Source organism: Sprattus sprattus (assembly GCF_963457725.1).
Source record: "Sprattus sprattus genome assembly, chromosome: 4".
Lineage (NCBI taxonomy): Eukaryota > Metazoa > Chordata > Actinopteri > Clupeiformes > Clupeidae > Sprattus > Sprattus sprattus.
Window position 1 is genome coordinate 39,123,469 of NC_137923.1, and position 22,497 is coordinate 39,145,965.

Consider the following 22,497-nt stretch of genomic DNA (forward strand, 5'->3'; position numbering starts at 1 on the left):
ATGCCCCGATAGGCTGTTGCACTTGGATTACCGGTTGGTGCACTGAAACAACGTTAACAACCGCTTACTAAGGTTTAGCGAGCGCTCGTCATAAAAAGTAGGTTATTTCCATACTCAATTTAGCAGAGGCTACCGCTTTTGATATAAGTTAGCAATTACATTGTTTTATTGAACAAGGCGGATATTATGATATAGAGACATTTTAAATCCGTGTGTCATTCCCTGGCATTTAACCGGAACGCAGACGATGGAATTCAGATTTGAAATTTTCAGTTCACTCCGTGGTAACCATATTGACCCTGGTCCAACTCTTTAAAAACGGGTTTGGAGACTGTTCAGACAACGTCTTCTTAACTTAAGGTAAGCTCTGTTTTACATTTCGATGACAGTATTTAAGTTGTAGTTGCCCATCCCAAAATGGTTCTCCTCGCAGAAAATATGCAGTTGATTGTTTTAAGATCATCGTGATCTACAATTCAGAATTTGCAGGCGCAGAACTTGATTTTTGTTGGTCTTGTCACTCTTTCGTTTATCACAATTGACCGTGACCGTGAAGAGTAAGTGCACCCAAATATTCTATATTGTGATCAACTATGTAATGTTTTTGCTGTTTTATGTTTTCCTTTATATATGTAGGCGTTCTGACAGTGTTTCGATCGTAAACCTTTTGATAAACAAACATTTATCAAACGATAACATTTTCTGAGCAACGAAGAACAGCTTAATTACGAGCTAATTAATTCATATCGTTTTGCCCTTAGAACATTATTGATAAATTGCAAGGTAATCCACTTTATCATGGAAGACAGTAAAAAAAGAAAAAGACCAAGAAAGAAAGACAAGAATCTCTTTCTTTAGTGTCCAAGTTAGGAGTAATATGGATAGAACAAATCAAGTATGCTATTATCATCTGTTCTGCAATCTTTTTCTGCATATATTATAGTATTTTCTTATCTGGGATTAAATGAGATCAATATCCGTGTACCAGCAGGTTAGGCTATTTTCTTGCTGTTTATGGATCATTTTCCAGATGCTCCCTTGGTCAGAGATTTAGAAGGATGTGTGAATTGAGTATAGCTGGGTGCACGACTCATTCAGAGCCAGGTGAAACTCTCATTGAGCCCATGGAAAGGCATGAACATCATGGCTTGCAGGCTCTTACAGATATATCTGGAGTAGCTTACCTGCTGCAAATGCATGTCCTTGTCGGATGTGATAGTATTGCTTTGTTTCAGTCACGGCGAACAAAACATTTAGAAATACTAGGGGGAGTGCTGTCATTTCACTGAATTTGCCTTGGTCTTGAATACTGTGTGGCATATAGATGGGGATTTCACATAACCAATAAGGATGACAGTGACTGCGCTCCAGTCTTACCAGCCAGTAGACAGTAATCTTTATTTTTACAAATGTAGGCCTCCTACTGAGAAGCCTGGTAACTCTTTTTTTTCCCCATAATGTAATTTGGGAGTCGAGTTGACAGTTCATAAGGCTGATGAGGGTGCTGAGTTTAAATCCACGGATGGAAGGAGACAGACAGAGTCTGCTCAGGGCTGTACATGCAGTCAGTCCTGTTAAATCTGTTTGGTTGCATTTGTTTGTGTCTTTGTGTGTCTTTGTGGATGGCGTCTGTGTGTGTGTGTGTGTGTGTGTGTGTGTGTGTGTGTGTGTGTGTGTGTGTGTGTGTGTGTGTGTGTGTGTGTGTGTGTATGTGTGTGTGTGTGTGTGTGTGAGGCTTAGAGCCATTTGTCATCCCTTACTGTCCGTTAACCAACAGCCATGCTGCAAATATGTCAGAGAGATCAGGCTGGAGAAGAGTGCTCCACTGGACTAAGCATTTAAGAGAGAGAAAGAGCAAGAAAAAAAGAAAAGAAGAGAAAAACGGAGCAGATGTTGAACTATGAGCATCCATCTTCTCAGGAGAGGGGAGGCGTGCGTGTTGGTTACGAGGAGAATGGAAGCATATTGCTGAGTGTCTCCACATTTGGTCGAGGTCATGGAGATAGACTTTTACCATGCCTCGGTCTTAATCCAGCTAATGACTCATGAAATATTCATGAGTTTACATGTGCTTAATACACTTAATACACTGTGAAGGTAATTTAGCAAAAGAATGATACTTGCCGTGGCCACTAATGGCTTTAAATGAGCAAACAGTCTATCCAGAATGCAGAGTAACATTTTTCTTTTAAGACTGGATTGATAACCGGAGTTAACATTTTAGATTAACCTACTGCTCTTACAGCCTGCATTAAGATTAAAGATTAATATTGAATGTATGCAGTGGTTTCCCTGTTCCTCCTGTCTGCTATGGCAAAATAGATTAGGACTTCAATATTTTGTGTATTTTCTCCTATAACAGGAAGAAAATGGGTACCCTGGGTGCAGTCTAAATCTCACAGATGCTGTAACATAGCTGTTTCTATTACATGTGTCGTTTTCCACTGCGGTTGTTAAATTGTTCATCGTGTCAAACAGAGTGAATTGAATGGGTAGCAAGATCTTGTATAACTCTGAACAGCCAACGATCATTACAGTGTGTTTTGGTTTTGATTGAAGTGCTTTTCTTGACTTGATCAATATGAGAAGCACTTCATTTCATTCTCTATATTGAAACACTTCCAATGAAACACATCTGCCATATAACTAACACAACGTGTTCTGACTGTCTGCTTGGAGACTTGTGTACATTGGCAAAATTGTTTCTCAGTCTCTTTTGTTAGACCTGTTAAATCACAGATCTCCAGTCAGTAGCAGAGAGGCCACAGAGATTGGTGCTCAGCTACCAGGCCATTGAACACCAAGTATCAATAGGTGGAGCTACAGCATAATACTGAGAGACTGAGAACATGGTGTTTTCATGCGTATCAAAACTCAGTGAGTGTGGTATACATCCCAAAAAAACACATGGTGCATTTGAGTTGTAAATTAGAATATTATTTCATGCTTGGTGCCAATTTAAAGTGTACGATTGGTTTGTTCATGTTCCAAAATGCTTCTTAAATACATGTATATTTCTTGTGAAATGGCAGGGTGATCCAGTTGTGTCCAGTTGCCCTTTCATTTTACATGAAAGCAATTTCGGTTCTCTCATTTTCTGGATTAATATCATATGCCTTATTTAACACAATTACATTAATTTACCAGTGTGTGGCCCTGCATGTTCAGCTGGCTATTCCATTGTGCTATTCTTATAAATTGACAATGTTTCCAAATGAGGCAATTTCACGATTCTCATCAAAGTAATGATTCATCATTTGTGTTTCAAATTGTAATTTTAAAGAGATGATTGCATCTCATGTGCTTACATTTTGTGTCTAAAGTTATTTAAAGTGATATTTGTTGTTTGTTTTTCAATTAATCAACCGAACTACTAAGCCTCCTTGAACCTATAAATAGTATGTTTTTGTTTTGTTCAGAGGGGCGTTTGCATATAAATAAAAAGATTCAGGAGCAGGATACTGCATAATCGTAAGTGGTTTGCCAGGCTCAGTCCTCATTTGCAGTCTGTTTTCCTACCTCTTCATATGTGCTGCCTGTTTTGCTCGCCTCCTTCCCGTGCAGTTGATTTCGCATTCCTTTAATGCAGTCACTTTTCTTGTGTCCAGGTTGGGCACTGTTGCCCCGTTTTATTGCATCCTATTTGATTCAGTCTATTTCTTCACTTAGACACATGCATTGTGTGACAAGAGGATGCTTCATTGGTTGTGCATCGAGCTGCCCCCTCTTTCTCGTTTTCCCTAACTGTCTTTCTCTTTCCCGCTCTCTCTCTCTCTCTTTCTCTCTCTCTCTGTTTTGGGAGCACATTCTCTCAGTTCTATCTTTAGACCAGTGCTCCCATCTTTGTCAGTGACAGTTGATTGCTTTTCCTCTCGCTGTGGAGTGCCACAGCCATTCTTAATTACTTCCAGGTCCAGGTGTAAGGTGAAAGCTCCCGTTGAAGGTTTATCTGAACAGAGGGATTACGAACCCATGGTTTTCAACGCCTGTGTCTTCCCAGTTGAGCCCTGGAGTCTGTCAGCTAAGACATCGGTCGTAAGTGGTTGTGCATGTGTAATTTGTGGAGTTGTTCCAACTTGGAGCCATTAATCATTAAAACCTGAGGTAGAATGTCAGGTCTGGACACGATTAGTATGGATTTTTCATTAAGGACTGGGATAAATGTTGTCGCTCGAACACGCACAAGACCTGATGGCCATCTCAATTCCCATTTCTCAGGTCCCTTTCGGACTCATAAATGTCAAGCTAAACATCTGTTGTGTTGTCTTTGAAAAGGGCTACCGCTTTTAATCTATTCAGGAAAGAGTTTATCCATTGATGTGTGAAAATGATTTCAGCTGACTTTCAAAGTAGCGGGGCGCCTACATTGATTGATAGACAAATACAATCTGCGTTATTTTATGACTCATTGCGAGATCCTATCGCTTCCCCTGCAGAGCTGAAATGACTTTCATTTCAGACCTTTGTCTGACAGTGAGATTTGTTTGATAAAGCCTTTTGAGCAATGGGTGTTTGTTGATTGCGTTCGGCGTCACCCTGAGGCTGCTACGCTGGAGCCGCTGTGGGTAAACCGGGGCTTATTTTGAATAAAAACTAAAGCAACAGTAACTGCAGCAGTGGGGTTTACAGTGTAAAGCGTAAAACAATGTCAGAGAGTTTGAATGTGCTGCTGTTCTGCTGTGTGACCTTACGTATTTTTGCCCTTGGCTGAGTGACTGTTTTTTTTTCAAGTCAAAAAGTCCTCTATTAAGTCCAATCACTTGTGATCAGTGTTCACGAATTGAATGTGGACCCAGGGGGTTGTCCCTCTGAGGGCCTGAAGAGGAAGCCTGATGAGGGAAATCAATAGCCTTGGTTTTTGGCTTTTATCCTTGTAACTCCGCTCTTTTGCTTTTTGATGTCTACTTATCCCTGCATTCAAATATAAATGTTAAAAAAAGAAAACAAGTAAAGATGCATCTCAATCACCAAGACACAGAGGTGATACTGAGAATAGCAGAATGGATGTATACTCCCACCTCTTTGTCTGCCAATCCGATGGCTACAACACTTAACTGAACACTTACTGTAAGTGTGAAAAAAAAATGCATCATGAGTTGTTGCTGCCAAAATGTCCTTTTCTGCATTAAGGTTAAAGCAACTGTGAAAGCCTGTAACAAGCCTGAACAACAAAATGTCAGAGAGACTGAGATCAATGAATCAAAGGACGAGGACAGTTGACATGTTGTAATATGGAGGCCTTGTTGTCTTTGGAACACTCAACCTCTCGCCTATAAATGCCTGTGAACATGGTGTATGGTTATCCCACTCATGGCTGACTGCAGCCACAGCTTACGTTTTCAGTTCCCAAAATGAGAACCAAGAGACTCGTCATGGAATGGCGGTGACCTATGCGGCTCCTCAAAAAACCTGAAAATGGCTCCCGTGTGGCGGCTGTGGCTTGCCGCTGGGCACTGGGTGATATCTGTAGGCTATTTGTCACAAAACACTGCCGTTGTCTATTCTCGTTCTCGGCGGAGCTGTCGGACCGTTTTTCTTGCTGGAGCGGAGGGAGGGAGGGAGGGATGGAGGAGGTTGTCCCAATCCGAGAGAATTGTTCCTTCAGCAAGGCTCTCAGCTGGAGGCTGCAAGCCTCGTGCCCACTGCGTGGAGTGAAAATCTCGCCTCCGAGGGGGGTTGTGTGTGTATGCAGGCTGAAGATTTTTTTTTTGTTCAATTGTTGTTCTGTCACTCAACAACGTGTCTTCATTCTCACTGCGTGGGAACAGAACAAGTTGTGATGAGAGATTGGCATTGTTAGAAAAATGTGTCAGACGATAAGACCTCCTGGTTGCTGAAATATCTGCCATGACAGTCAGGGCTTATAACTGTAGGATTTCAACTGCCATAGTGGGTTGCTAGCTTTGACATATGGCCTTTAAATACCCATCTTTTTAGTTGTCTATTCCTGGAGATTTAGTTACTAAGTGCTACTGTGCACAGTCTGTTGGTGTCACCCAGCTGTCACAGAGGTACCTAAATGGTTACTGTGCTAGTTATTGTGTTCGGGCTCAGCCTGTTTAACTACCCCTTTCATTAAAATGTATTAGCCCCCAACTCTGCATTAATGGAGTGTGTAACTCTGCAAGACAATTTCATCAGCACTCACCACTCAAGAGTCCTCTCATTAGTTCATTTTCAACAGCGTGCATAAAATAGGGATGATACACAGCGGCAGAGACAAACTTAGTTCACCCATTGTTTAAGTGCTGTAAGACTGTTGATGCCATGTTGTTTGATTAACAATGAGATGCAGCGGTACAATGTAATGTAGTCGCTCGTGTTTACTATGCTCTCAGAGGGATCCACATGAAGGCATGGTTTTAGATGCAAGAGAGATTGAGCAGGAGAACGGAAAGAAGAAAGAAAGAAAGAAAAAGAAAGAGAGAGAGAGAGAAAAAGAGTGAAAGTGTGAGAGTGAGGAGAGGGAGAGATCTTTTTTGACAGATTTGTCCTCTCAGCTATAATTGGAAGCATGCTTGAAAAGAATGCAAAAAGTCTACCTCTTGACAAGACAGGAGGCAGACATTGAGTTATACGGCTGCTCCGAGATGCCTTTGCAAGGCAGCACATAGTTCCCATAAAAAACGCTACACTTTATTAAATGCAAACTGCCAAACTCATATAAGCACATCATTAAAAATAGTCTAATATTATACCTAGTTGGGAGGATATTCAGAGGCATTGAATCTTTATATTGAGAATTTTAATTGAAGGGCAATGATATCTGTACCAGTAGTAGATCTATTGAATGTTCTAGTAAAAAATAAACTAATTCATTGTAAGTATAAAGATGAATAAACAAATAAATACATATTAAATATAATATACACAAGAAACTTGTCATATGTTGATTCGGGCCATTAAATTCGTTCTAATTCAATGTCAGTTCATCCAACTTCCCTAGAACCCGAGTAGCTTCCGACAAGTTCTTTGCAGAGGTAAATCTTTTCTCTGCACTGCACATTTTCTTTCAGGCATGTTTCTTATCAAACTATTCTCATAGCTTTCTGTTGAAAATATTATCTGAAGTATTTACTGCTTCTGGGCCCCTGCAAAAAACATTAAATTATACTGAGGAACGACTTTGGAGGATTTTGCTTCTAAATTTACCTGTGTAGTCAGAGATATATAACCATGAAAGCTTCATCAAAACATTCTACATCACCAGTTACTGTTTTTATTCTCTCTCTCTCTCTCTCTCTCACTCATACTCTTTTAAACAAGGAAGACAAGAGGCTGTCTTTTATAACATTTGAAGGAAAATAATAAAATACAAGTCACTGACGCACAGTGTTTTACTACAGGAACAAACCTGCGTCTGACGAGTGATAAAATATTTGATCCCCTGTGATTCTGTAGTAATTCTCCCTTGTCTCTCATGTCTACTCTGTAAACTTGAATGGAAGCTTCTTATTAATCACATCAAGTGACAAGTTAATTAAGAACTTGCCATTCAACCGATTTGTCCTTTCACACCATTTTATCTTTTCATTTCAAACCCATTTAAAATCATGAGAAGTAATATAATTTTTATGATGCATTGCATAGATGGTGCTGTGAGATGGAAGCACAGTCCATATGGTGACATTCTCCTAGTGTACCCCATATTGTGCGGACCAGAACACATTAGCTGGAGAGAGTCTCTGTGGATGGTTTTGCAGCCCATAAAAAGCATTAGCTTTCGCTCGTCTGCTGATTCGTTAATAGTGGGGTAATTTAGACTACACTTACCAGCCTGGCCAGTCCCTTTGTCCTAAGTGGTTATTACAAGGCCAGTTTCGTTAATGCTATCCTGTGTGTGTGTGTGTGTGCATGTGTATGTGAATGTGAGAGAGAGAGTGAGAGAGTGTGTGTGTGTGTGTGAGAGAGAGTGAGAAAGAGAGAGAGAGAGAGAGAGAGAGAGAGAGAGAGAGTGTGTGTGTGTTTGTGTGTGTCCAAACAGCATATTTTCCCTGCTGGCAAGAGCACATGTTCGCTCAGTCAGCTCCTATTAGAAACGTGAAAAATGCTTCAAAAAGGCACAGACCATTCTTCGAGCGGTACTGGACATCACACCTTACTTTAGTTTCCCCTTATCCAAATAGCGTCACCTATTAAAATAATTATGACGGACATGAGAGACGGCTTTATGAGAGAATGGAAACTGGCATGGCAATTTCTATCCGTGTTTGTTTTGTTCTTGTATTTTTGCGGCTGACTTTTTCCCAGCTGAATCTACTTCACAGTCACATAACTTCCTCTACAGACTTCCATCCATGTTCTTTGGGATTTGTTTGTCAAGCTGACAGATCTGACTATCATAAATTCATCATTTTCTACTGTACAGCCGAGCATTGGGGTACACTCACAGTCCCTGCAGATTTAGAGTGCATTTGACTAAATGTTTTCCAGATTAAAAAGAAGCTTTCTGTTCCCCTCAATTCCCTAAACTAAGCATCTGCTGGACTCATAATGTGCTTTCGTCAGTCTGATTTTTTTTTGCCTTTTTTTGGTATAAAAGGACACTCTGTTGTTAACATAGCGCTGGGAGTCAAGTGGTTTGCTAAAACATCTGTAAAGGTCAGTTTGAGAAGACAAAGGCGGATACTCCACTACGAGGCATAAATCCACGGGGGTCAATGGACCAGTGGCCACGAAATGAGCAAAATCATGTCTTGACACGTAATAAAATAGCCAGGGCATTTTTTTTAACGAGACTCGTCTTTTCAATTGTGTGCGTATGTGGTAGTATGCAATAAAAAGATGGCTATTGCGTATTGGTCCTGCTGTTTAGGAGGCCTCACAGGCCATTTAAAGTCAGCTGCACTCCGCTGATATTATGTATTCATTGCCATGGTGTCTTACAATAAGCTACCGTTGAAAATTTTGATGGAATCTCCCACGAGAAAAATAATACATTGAAGGTGATGAGTATTTCCATCTTCTAGATTATTGTTTGGGTGACCACTTTCTTTCCAAGTCAAGGGCCTGCCATTCCCAGTCTTCAGTGCAGCGCTCCGTAATGTGACACTATAATGACCAGAGTAGAACAGTTGTGCCAGTGAGCATGCAACCCACGCTTAATAGTGATTTATAGCGTGGGAAATGTTCTTGTATGGCTATTTAAAAAAAAAAAATTCAACCTTCTCTAACCTACTGTAGCAAGTCATTTTGTCGGAAAAGTCTTCTACGGAACTTCAGTAATGTAGAAATCATTCCTGATTTTAGGGGACTGCATTAATTCTCGAAGAGTGGCGTATACATCGTGTACTAAAAGATTAGTGTGAGGCCGTAAATTTGTGTCTTTTATGGACCTTATTAATGATTGAGATTAGGCCGACAGCCATGTTGATCAGATTTGAGTTCTTTCAAAGATTTGCATGACTTCACCCTACTGCCAAGACAGCTGTTCCTAGTGAATTTATGTGCTGTGCTGTGAGCACAAGGACTGGATTATTAGTTGTGAAAACCCTTTTGTGTCAAGGCTAATGAATGAAAAGCTATGTATCCAAAGTATTTCCAGTCCTGCGGTAAGGGTTCAAAAGCATACAGCAAGCAACACAGTTTCTGGTGTGTCTTAATGGGCTACCACCACTGTGGAGCAAAGTTGTCTGAAACTAATCAGGGTCGGAAAACAAGGTCCAATATCACAAATATGGGGTGAAAGGGATACATAAAGATACATAGTGAGAGACACAGAGAGGAGAGAGAGAGAGGGATTGGGCAACAAATGTGCTGAAAGTGAGCTGATTGACACTTGGCGTGGGGTCGGACAGCAGCCAGGCGATAACGTTCAACATTCATTTCCTCTGTCTGCTTAGCAACAGCTGCCCCCACTCAAACCCGTCTTCTGTTTGTGATTGTCATAATGTTCTCAAAGATATGGCATTTGCATCCGAAATAGTGTTTCAGAGACATTTACGCCATTTCTTAGTGCCATAAAAAAAATAAAAACAACAAACAGAAAGGAACTACAAGATTAGATTAGACTTCCCCCCAGGGTCACCTCGCAATTGGGTTTTATGATACACAAATACGCCATATAAATCTTGGTGGAAAATGGGTACAGTTTAATCTTGTTTCAGTTTAGAAATCTGTCACGGCTTTCTCTAGGTTCAAAAGTCAGTTAACGAAGAGAAGAAAAGACTGCAGTATTTCTATCTGTTCAGTTTATTCCTTTTGCAGGATTGATATATCCCGAGCGCATTCATTGATTTGTTGGTGCTCTCCCTTGCATCTGATCTCAGGAAGCTATTTCTGGGTTTCCTCCTCCTCTCTTCCTGTCTGTTGGGTACATTACGGTAATGTGTGTTTCACAGAACACATAAGCTTTCGCCTAAGCTTTTTCTTACTCACACGTACCATTTAACTGTGGCCGCCGTCTCTGGTGGCTTCCTCCAGCCTGAAATCTGTGGACGACTTGTGGGATAAAGTCAAATCCTTTCCTTGTCCACTCACTCATCCCTACACCCAAACCGCCCTAAAGGGATACTGTAGTTTGTGAGTAATTCCAAGTTCCTCTTTCCCCAAGTTTCCAAATGGCTTATCTTATTAGAAAAAAACGTGCCTCTGATTTATGTGTCCAGTAACCTCAGACCCCAGAGTTGGTTAATGCCCCTATTCCTAACTTACAGTTTCCTAATTTATCTGCTTCGCATTGCCTGCCCTGAACAGTAGCTTCGCTGTTCCTCGAGGAAGACCCATTTTTCAAATTAAGCCTTTAACATGTTACACATTGAAGTGCTGGTAGAGCATATCATTATGGCCATGTAGGAGGAAATAAAGGACTGGTGCCTCTCTGAATCCATCCGCTGCTGTCTTGACAAATTCCTGACTTGAGATTTAAGGGGGGGATTTTTGAGAAGTCCGAGGGAGGGGAGAGGATAGGGCCGGCTCTCTGTGGCCGAACATGCAATGATGAAATGGCGCCGGTCTTTCTCCCCGCAAAACACCCGTGTGCATGTTAGCAGAACCAACACAAATCAACAAATCGATGTGTCCATTGGGAAGGATGGAATGATAGAGAGAGAGAGAGAGAGAGAGACTCACTAAAGGATTTCAAATATTAATGCTACCAGAGGGGGACATCTCCTTAGTGCTGCTATGTTCAATTGATTGAAGGGTTTGATTGTAATTTTGTTTGCATCACAATGAACATGGCTCTGTGAGAGATGAGAGACAAATGCTTGATTGACAACAGCATTTAAAAAGATCATGCATTTTATTACCAGGCAGATGGAGAGGTTTTGACTGAGAAGGTAATCAGCAGATTGGCTTTGCCATCACCATGACGTGAAACCGCTGCCAACGGATGTTGAGAGGATGCAATTTGGAAGAGCGGATGTTTGCCACTGCTTAGGTTTCTCGTCTCTGATCCCCCAAAACAAAAGGCCTGTTTTGAAACCAAAACAGCAGGTAGCTGCTTGACCTCTAAAAACACTGTCTGCTTCACCAACTCACATGTTGTTTTGTCCCTACAGCGCCTTCAGGCAAGCTGAAACCCAAGTTGGCCTGTCATCTATTTTGAGAAACATCCGATTGACTTGATAATATGTTTCAGGACTTTCCTGCATGTAACCTGCATTTGAACTCAGAGCAAGGCGCTCTGGAAAATTAGCCATATAAATGCCATTCGTTTGGGCACTTTGCTGTGCCTAACACACATGTTTTTATTACTTGGAGTGAAGGAGGGAAATGTACCAATCTGCCCCCTGATCACAGGGAATTTGTACCGTGACTGAAGTTAAATGACCCACAAAAGAGATGCTTACAACAAAGTCATGCATGTGTATGTGAATTATAAATTATGGCAAACAATACTAATACACAAACGTTTGATCTCCTCCAGTGATGTATCCATATGAATAATTAGGATGTTTTCCACTAAGAATGACATGACTTAAGTTACTGCCAGTACAGGGAGATTGTTGACTTTGGAGAGATGAAAAGGAAAGCTGAGGCATGTGGGGAAAACACTGGGATTTCTAGAACATTCTAAATCACACCATAGCGTTCAGTGCATGTTCTTCTCTGTGTCTGAAATAAATGTGAATGTATGCATGAGCCAGGCCATTAATGTGAAGTACTTCCTTGAGCCCCTCTCTCTCTCTCTCACACTTTCTGTGCTGTAATCTCGTGATGAAGAACATGTAATTTCAGTGATGTGTGGCCGTGGTGTAAAACAGCACTTAAGTCCTATCCTCGGAGCACGGCTGGTGTGCCGATCATGGGGGAAGAACATTATTACAGGGCCACACCGGAGAGAGGGCCTCAGGAAGCATGCTGCACCTCTATTTCAACACCACCCCTCCTAAACGAAAACCCCAAACCCTTCCACAGTGGGCAAAAGAAAACACCTCCATCTCTGGTTCAGTTTCCCCCTTTTTTCTCCACCCCCCCTCCTTTCCTTCACTCAGTCTGTCGTATATTATGATAACTGTTAGTGATACATCCTGGAGTTCACCTCCACTTCTATCATGTTTAAAGAAATAAACGAGGGCCCAACACTGTGCTCAGCCCCCCTCCGATCCGCGGCAGTGTTAGTTGGCGCTCCTGCCGATCACTTGCGGGGTGAACAGGAGGGTTCAGGCCGAATGAGATAGAAATTAAGTACTTGGCTACACACATATCACTCATATTGGAGCGATGCACCAGTGCACTTGACATGGTTGACCGACCTGCCCTGGACCACGCTGAGGAGCAAGCTTTGTTTGAAATGAAGGTCGGGGTTAGTCTACGAAAACGTTGCGCACTCGGGGGACAGGCCGGTTGGCCTTCACTTACTCCTGTCATTGTGGATTTGAGTCTCTCAACTCTCCCAGCACTATGACTGGTGTACTCTTCAAGAGAGCAAATCAATACCAGAGCGCCAAAGTCGACCCTCTCCTGAATCCTCCAACTTCCACTTGAGTTGACGTAAAATAACAGTTCATTGGGCTTTTGCGGTGTAAGAGGGTATTTCTTTCTGCCTCAACCATCGTGAGAGAAGAGGAGAGGAGAATGACTACTTCCTCATCCAATGCCCCTGGGATTTCATGTTCACAGTCCTATTTTGTGGGGTATAATTTCATCTTCTCTCTCTCATAGCCCTATAGCCTATACTTCAACACTAGTATCTTCACCCACTCAGTTCAAGATATTAAATAAAGGCATATTGAATTTATGAGCTTGATTTAATAAACGCTCTCTACACTTTATGAAGTCGAACTTAGGCATGGGTTCCGTTGGCGCGAAAAGAAGTAGTAGAAAACACCTTTGAGCCAGCAGCACATTACATGCAATGAGGCAATATACTGTAAGTGTGATGGGTCTTTTATAAAGACTTTGTCTTTAAATGGTCTAATGAAAATAGATTATCCCGGTGTGTTACATTCTTCCGAATCAGCCGAGGGGCACAGATTTTACAAATCCAATTTATAGTTTTGATGGGGTTGGCCGGCTTGTTGTGCATTTTGCTACTGGCGGTGTAAAACGTCCAGTTAGAAAACCTCATCCGATTCCTCTGGGGGGATTTGTGGGATGAGACACTTATCGTCTGAGAAACAAGCTTGTTTCCTTTCAGTGGTTTTAGATATCCGAGGCGGCCGGTAGGGTTGTGGAGCAGAAATAGGGACATTGGGCCTCATTCTCGACAGCAGTTGGGAAGACTTTCCGAAGGATTTCAGAAGGAACTCCACTTCGGAAACATTTATGAAAACATTTGCATTCTCGTTATTTTTTTCTTCTGTGCTTTCTTCTGAACTTCAGACAACTTTCAGAACTCGAAATAGCAGTCGTAACTCTACCGGAATCTTCTCAAATGGGATTCCACGGGCCATCTTGTGGTTATTTGAGGAATCGCGTTGAGGAATGACATTTGAAAAAACTCCGTATTACAGTAAAAGGGTTAACGGGCGAATTTGTGAGAACCCGTTGGTGATTGCGTTCACGTCAACTCTACAGACATCCTCGGATTAAAATAATTATGATAATAATAAATACGAGAATATTTGTATCATTAACAATTACGTTTCACATTTATAGTCATAATTTTACGAGGTAGGCCTAGTGTTTATTGTTACACTAGGTCTATATGGCTCGTAGCTTGACTGTTCTTTCCCTTGTACGTCACTTTGGATAAAGGCCGCGTCTGCTAGACTGATTGTGAATGACATGAACACTGCAAATGTAAGTGAATAAATAAATAAACACTAAGCTCCATCTCTAAGAACTAAGGGATGAATTCATTGCAATTTATACTACTACTGGTGGCCAGTCTTCACTCCTATGGTGGCCATTTCGAACGGCAGGACGGACAACAATTTATACTCTTACTTGGGACCGGTCTTCACACCTATGGTGCTTAGTTTTCGATTTAAAAAAAAAAAAGTGACTACTTAAATGTGTTTTACGGACTTCGGACGTTCAACGTTATACAATATCTCCACCTTATTAATGAACACCTGTTACGAGGTGGATTCGGGAGATTGCGACAGCACACGTTTCTAAAATTGCGTCTCCTAATAAGGAGCTGGCAGGGCGTGTATGTATGCAAATCCACTTTCACGAGAACGCGCATCAATCTAAGAAGCTAATCGGAAGGAACCCAGCTGAGAAGACTTCGGCTGCTTATGAACACATTTTCAAGCGTGCGGGAATGCAGCGGAAGCGTTTCTCTTACGTTGTTTTTGCGAAGTCGTGTAAGAAACATTTCTGAAGAATTACAGAAAAAGGTCGAGAATGAGGCCCAATGTGTACTAAAAAAGGACCAATCAAGGTTTCATGAGTTTGAGTTTTAAATTTGCCTTGAGTATTCGAGCCAATAAACAAGTTTGGCAAGGTCTATGGCCAGGTCCAGAACGGGCCATAGACCTGGGTAACCTGGGTAACGGGCACAGGCAGCACACTCATTGCAAGTTTGGATGGATCTGTTAAGGCTTTTGCATGGTTATCCAACTCACCTCGTACGACTTCACGAGAGACACGCCCTTTCTAATCGGATGATCGTACGACTCACCTTTACCTGCATGGTTCTACGAGGGGCTGTGGAGATTACCATCGGCTTATTATGATGTTACAAGGCCATTACATCATCATCAACAACAACAGTAGAACTATAAAATAAGAAATCGTTTGTTTTTATCCCGTGTATTTTCCGTTAATGATCAGAGGCTGTTGTTGTGAAATTAATTACTAACGACAATGACCAAGCTGGCGGTTATTGCCGAATATTTTCTATTATTATACCACACAAACAGTTCTGCTTTTTTACGTCTACAATTCTGGGCCTCGTTTCCCGAACGCGCACTTAGCCTAAAAAGCACTTGAAATCGTTCGTAAGAGGAATCCTACGTTGCAGACGGGTTTCCCGACGCGGCACTTTGCTTAAGTGTATCTTTCGTTGAGAAGAATTCTACGTGTGGTCAGAACCAGTAGTAACTTCACACTTAGCGATTTAATCCACCAGGGGCGTCGTTCGACCGTCGTTCGGAAGAAAGGGGAATAAAAAAAAAAAACATGGCTACTTGAAGCGAGGAATATTTTACATTAATAAAGCTATCTACACAACTTTTTATATGTTTATAATGACTCGGTTTGATCTGAAATGTGCTACGCGACCAATGCAGAGTATGTAGGTCTTAACTGAAGCTTTCAAACAGTAGTTTTAAGGCACAATTAGCACTTATGCCACCACTCCATTGGCTTATATGGTAGCTTTCTAGCTAGCTGCTTGTTTCGTGCTCAACACAGCTGTATACATATATATTTGCAACCATGTTCTACTTTGAAACTTTTTTTAAATCGCTAGTTTCATAGCTCATACAGTCACGCATGACGTACGCTTCAACCCCCTCGACACCTTATCCAGGGGTGTCGTTCAGCCTATTATAGAAGAAATCCAAACGATGTTTCTGTGTATAGCACATCATGAGAATGTCATTGTTTCACCTGCCTATTCCCATCAAAATAGAAATAAAGAATATTGAGTATTTGAAAATAAAGATTAGGCTATACAAAACTAGTGCAGTGCCCGTAGGAATTATGCATTCTGTAGTGTTAGCAGACATAGAGCTGTTGGGTAGTGTAATGGCAAGACATATTTGCAATCCACATAGGTACAGGTTACACTGAAGTATTATTGTGATGCATGTTTCCTTTTCATTAAGAAATGTGTTAATGGTAGCCTTTTTGGAGAGTTACCAACAAATAAAGTTTGAGATTATGTAGTGGATGCAGTTGAATATACTGTAGATGTCAACGTTGCTGTCTAAACTAAAAACTAAATGTCATAAAGAAAGACATTATTTAAAATGAAGTTATGGTTGAAATAGGATCACTTCTTTATTGTAAGGGTAAGTGTTTGGTAAGAATGGTCATGCAGTTGGACTCAAATGTAGGTTAATTTGATTGAATGTATGTAGCCTACTGTACTGTATGACTTCGATGATGCTAGCTTTGACAGCCCACTCTCAGACAGATCGTAATAAATGTCCTTACAATGGGAACACAGTTTAAATACTCTGCTGGAGGTGGCGTTACTATCCCCGCCCCGAATTCAGTGCACAGTGCACGTTCGATGCACGCATACATACGCACGCTAACCCTATAGGCTAGCTAATTTCACAGCAATTAACGTAAACAGGTTAACCTGACGTAAACAGCTCCTAAGAGCTACTTAAGAACTCGTGCACGTTGCGGTCGTGCACCTGACTTTAAGTTGATGGTTGGGAAACGCACGTAAATAGAAAGTGTTACTTAGTCTACGATGTCGCGAAAATCCACGTAGGCCGTTAAGATACGTCGTTATCGGGAAACGAGGCCCAGGTTCTTTTACAATTTAATCATTTACACTGCATGCTCTGCTAGCTCAAACACAAAGAGGCTGTTCGAAAACCAAGATTTTTTTTTATTATTGCCATAATTAGACGACGTCTCCCTATGCTTTATATGCGGCGAGAGCCACGATAGAGCAAGGAAGAAGGGAGATGTCGGTTTTCCTCCTGCATCGCCGCTGGTGCCCTTCATAGTTTTTTTAATTTTTACAAACTTGTCCCTGATCTTCCTCCAACTCCTAATGCACTCCTGGACCTCCAGTCCCAGGTTCCCAGCGATCGTTTTTAAAAACGGCGGTGCTGTATAGGCCAGAGGCCATCCGAGACCCTCGGAAGGCTGTCCGAGGAGCTGAAAGGTGTTGTCCCACTTCAAGGAGGGCGTTTTAGGGCGTGCCTCGTGAGATCGGAGAGCACGGTCAGATAAGCATGCGGACCGCTTTAGGCTACTCGCTAGTGTCAACAGTAGTTTCACTTCAGCCAGGCGGTCTGGGTAACATTTAGCGGGCAGGTAGCCAAGCCCATCACTTCCGGAATAAAACTTTATTTCAAGATTTATTTTAACAATCATTTTATTTCCACAATATTTCAAGAAAGGTTATTTTGAACGAAAAATAACGTTATTAACCGGTTATTTAAAATTGAAAATATTGTTTTCACTCCGGAACAGCTGAAATTGTTTTTGTTCCCGTTTTCGATTACGTTCATCACAAAATGTCGTTCTTTACCGGTTTTCGTTTTCGTTCTTTAAAACCATTTCTAATCCCTGCTTAAAACTGAATTGCCAAGATCTAACCCACCTTTAATCATAACAAAACTGTAATCTTTGAATGAATATTGCAGCCTACCATTAATTGAAACCCAGTATGAAATGTTGATGTTGAGAAGCCCATATGATTTTGAAGCGTGCAGACATTTTGCTTTAGTCAGCTGCAAGTAGTAGCCTAGGCTAGTTAGCTATTGAAACATAGGAAAGCAGCAAATAATAAGACTCAGTGCTAAGGGATTGACAAGTAATCCAAGACATTAGCTAGCTAGTATAAACAATATAGGTTGATATGCATCAGAAAATTCAGACAAATCAATTTACAACATCAAAGCTTCACTGCATGTTGAATACAAACGGTACAAATGTGTGAGTTCTAAAGTGTCAACAATCGCCCACAAACACTAGGGAAAGCTGGTTTTATCCGCCCAAACAATCACCGAAAGACTTACAGTTTTTTACGATCGGATACACACACCCAACCACACACCCAATGAGCAAAACACCTCAGATCCATTGCAAAATGTCCCAGTTTTCATACTACTTCAGTAGTGTGCATAACACTGTAAGCTCAGATGTTTCCAGTACAGGTTACAATTCCATTTACAGTAAAAAAAAAGATCAGAAAAAAAATGAAAATACAGTACAAATAAAGTTTTAGGATTTGTCAGTGTCGCCAGTGTTGACTGAGAGACCTGATGGACATTACTGTATTGAAAATGGCATGGTCACCGATACAGTAATGTTCGATTGAATTTCTCTGAGCCTGATAGCATTATGTATTTGCCAAAAGCATGTTTATGATCTCTCTATCTTGTTCTTGCTTGAATATGGGCCTGTCCTCCTTTCAAGTTTATTTGATACATTTGGTCTTCTTCTTTTTGAGCACATTTTCCTCCTGCTTCAGGTCTTCCGCTTCCTCTACTTCCACCTTGACCTCAGCCTCATGGCCTCGGCCTCTTCCTTCTCCTCCTTCTCCTCCTCTGTGGATTCCTTCCATTTTGGTTGAAGACAGATTACAGTTACTCATCTGCTGCATTTCTATAGTGCTTAAACCTGTTTGTTGTGTCTACAATTAAGCAATCATGTGTTTGGGCACTTGATGGCTGTGTTTATTTGACCGGCTCATAGGTGTGGTAACTTGACAGAGTGTTTTGGAATTGCAAGGAAGTGACCTACGTCTGTGTCTAAAGTATAAAAGTGTGTTTAGTGCTTTGCAAATCACTTGTGTGTATGGTTTCGCAAAAAGTGTGATGTTTACTGTAAATGTGCTTATAGTTGTGCAGATCTGAGCCGTTGTTTTGCTCCTTGAGTGAAGGTTTTGATAATTGTGTAATACTTTTGATTTTTGTGTATCCGATTGTAAAAAACTGTAATAGCCTGTGAGTAGTTTCTTAAGAGACTAGCTTGAGTAAGTATCCCCTTATGCAAGCGTGTGGAGAAAAGAAACCCCCCCTGGCTACCATGTTTCCATTGAGCAGTCAAGCTAAATGACCCAACAAGCTAGCTAGTGCGAAATACGGGCAAGCAGTGAGTGCCGAGAGCTGCCGAGACACTTAGAAGATCAATATTTTCACAGAAAAAGAGATGTGCAGCGCAAACAGAATCCGAAGATGAAAGTCGCTAAGCATAATTGTGCTGCTGCCGTCAGAAAATGTTGTAAATGGAACTAGTCATTTTGTAAACTAATGGAACTGAATTTTCAGGACAACATGGTGTTCAGGTATTTTTTGTATTTCCTTTTTTAATTTCAATCTCTGACATCTTTTTATTGCAGGTGTTTTTATTTCAGGTGTTTTTTCCACTTTCTTTCCCCCTTTCCTGCAGCCAGTTTACCTCACGGGGGTGTATGTGGGCTCCCTCTGCCTTTCTGTCTCCCAGTCTCTCTTCAGGGCTGCCTCTCGCAGCTGCAGCACATGTGGGAGCGAGGCCGTCTCGGGTCTCACTGGCCAAGACGAATTGAGTGAAAATGTGACTTGTCACCATGTGGAGCTCCACTTGGCAACTGTGTGTGTGTGTGTGTGTGTGTGTGTGTGTGTGTGTGTGTGTGTGTGTGTGTGTGTGTGTGTGTGTGAGTGTCTGTGTGTGTATATGTGAGTGTGTGCGTGCGTGTCAGGAATGGGACAGGGGACCAGGGGAGGAGAAGAAGAGGAAGAGAGAGAAAAAAGGACAGGTGTGAAATAGAGGAGACCCTGATCAGAACAAATGAGGGTCAACGTGGACGGTGGGGTTAAGAAGTGTGAAATTGTCGATGAAGGTCTGCATTCCACTTGGGGTGACTCATTGTCTCTATACCTGACCAGAACCCCACAGGCTTGAGGAGAGCAGGAGTGATAGGCTGTAACAAAACCAGTGTTATTGCTTTTCCCTTGGTTGTGGTTTCCTTACTTTTTTTCTGACCTGCTGTTGTTTCACACGTAGTCTCCTAAGCTAACTGAAACTCGTAATTTTCTGGAAAATCACCCCAGAAAAAGAACATTTGAATATGGGAAGAAAACATGTGGTCTCCCCCACACCCAAACACCACATATTTCGTCTCCTCTAGATACTTAGAAGTCATCATAAAAAAATCGGGGTTAGCAGAATTTGCGACATGCCATTCTGCTACTCCACAGCCAAACCATGAGAGAAGATGGAGGAGTTACTTTCTTGGAGTGACTCCTTATGGATGACTGTGGACCCTTTTAGCCTAGGCTACGACGGGTGAAGGCAAATCAGTCATCACAAATTAGAGGCTGTGCATGATCCCCGAGGATCAGTGGTGGTCTGGAACAGATGGGAGAGACTTACTGCTGCATGAGAGAAGGCCTGAGCACATCCTTACAGGCGTTTTAACTTTAAAGATGTGCATTTTCTAGAGGTTAAGCAGTTAGGGCACAGGTTTCTATAGAAAAGAACATATAACAGTGTGAAACATACTGACCGTACCAAAGATTTACAATGTAGAGTGTAAAGGTGTTTTGTTTTTGAAGAGCTGCTTTAAAGTCGTAAAATGTATTTCAGGAAAGACCTGAAAAACACACATTTAACAACCATCCCCCATGTGGATGTTATTACAGTTCACTGTGGTGTTTGTAAGTTCATTAGATTAGATAACATATGCAGAAGCAGCACAGGATTTTCACACAATTCTGGGCTTCTGTTCCAGTGGCTTCCTCATTATGTGCAGCTTGTTTGAAAATGACCTCCACTCAGCAGAGTCCTTTTCCGAAAGTACCACACAAACACACACACACACACACACACACACACACACACACACACACACACACACACACACACAGACACACACACACACACACACACACACAGATTCCCTGAAAGCCGTAATAGTGGAAAAAGAGCAAAGTTGGGCCCAGGAGGCGCTACAACAAGTCTTTAATCGGCACACAACACCTGTACCTTCCACTTGATCTGCATTAGCATGGAGGACATCCAGGCTCAAGTACCTGCGTTACCGCCTGCAGCACCACTCTGTAAACGCTGCGCTGGAGAAGCTCTGAATTATGGATGCTTATCAAAAAGTGCATTTCGCTGTCCTCGGTTCAAAATTACACCCTTTTTTTCAAGCCCATTTTTCAAATTGGAGAGGAAGGATTTCTTTTTTGAGTGAACCAATGGAAGATGGAAGGAAACTTTGATGATCCTAGCGCTGTGCAAAAGAACCCAAAACCCCTCAAATGATGTAATCATCTGTATAAATATTCTCGGTGAGAGTGTGTAATGTGCATTTATTATAAAGTAAACTGCTTTAAGATTAATCATAATCCAGCAGCTGTATAATTTTAGAATGTGAAAAACTGACAGGAGTAGTTGATGTAATCAATCATAGAGCAGTTGAATCAGAAAAAAAAGAACTCGCAATCTGGACCATAGATAAAAGTATTACATCAATCAATCCATGAAGGAAATGGGTCTCAATAACCCTGTATGTGTGAGCCTCTCAGGCTTGCTGTGACTGAGGCATTCTATCATGGCAGACTGTAATTGCTCACAATTCACTTACAACACATTTTGGTAAGCGAGCGACGATATTGACATGGAAAGCACAGCCATCCATCTTGTAGAAAACTGTGTTTCAGAAAGACAGGGACGGTAGATTGTCCCTAATGAGTCCCCTTACCCTGGAGTGTCCTGATGGAGGCTCAAAATGTGGGTGTGAATTCCGACAATGTGTCCTGACAGTTGGGTGTTCTTGGGTGTTTTTTTATTTTTTGTTTTATTTATTTTTCCCACTCGTCAGCCCAAGTCGGTCTTAACGGTGGATTTATCCACCTTGTCCAACTGCCCGAATTCTAGGTCAATAGATTTATGAATGCAGAGTTTGGGCACTGTACATTTTTGTTTTAAGTAAATTCAGTAAGTAAAAGTGAAAAATAGTAATGCTCCAATAAAAGCGACAAATGTGTAAATATAGCCATGGGTTGTTTGGGCTACTCTGGAACTCCAATGATCCTGCTGTTTCCCCACAAAACCTCCTGTCTCAGTGTCAGAAATGTGAAAGGGAGAGAGAGAGAATGGGAGCAAGAGAAAGAAAGGAAAAGGGACAGACACAGGGAGAGAAAGAAGAAAGAGAGGAAAAAAAGAGTCCCACAGAGAGCCATGTGGGTGTCTGAATCCCTCCCTGGTACCCTTCCTCTCTATCTCTCAAACTGTCCCGGTACCAAGAACATCATTTCACTGGAGGGCAAGCAGGGTCCAGTTCCTCATCCCTGCTGTGCCACAGTACGCTGCCACCGGGCACGACTGGCGCTGCCATCTGCCAAAGACCCAAACATAGTCGAGTGAGATGACTAGATGACTCAACTCCCCCCCCCCCCCCACACACACACACACACAACCAGCCAATGCACTTTATCATATTAATAGATAGAGGTGGCAGACCCCCCCCCCCCCCCCCCC

General features: G+C 41.8%; 1 protein-coding gene across 2 annotated transcripts in view; it reads left to right on the plus strand.

Annotated features, from left to right (window-relative positions):
* Positions 1 to 254: 254 nt before the first annotated feature.
* The window catches only part of calcr (calcitonin receptor), a gene marked incomplete at its 3' end in the record, with an annotated part of 66,525 nt that continues 44,282 nt past the window's right edge, over positions 255 to 22,497 (plus strand). The window contains exon 1 of one of the 2 annotated variants that reach the window (XM_080837871.1): positions 255 to 360. Of the gene's footprint in view, positions 361 to 4,022; positions 4,036 to 22,497 lie in introns of those variants that run through there. The other variant, XM_080837872.1, reaches the window with a different exon arrangement.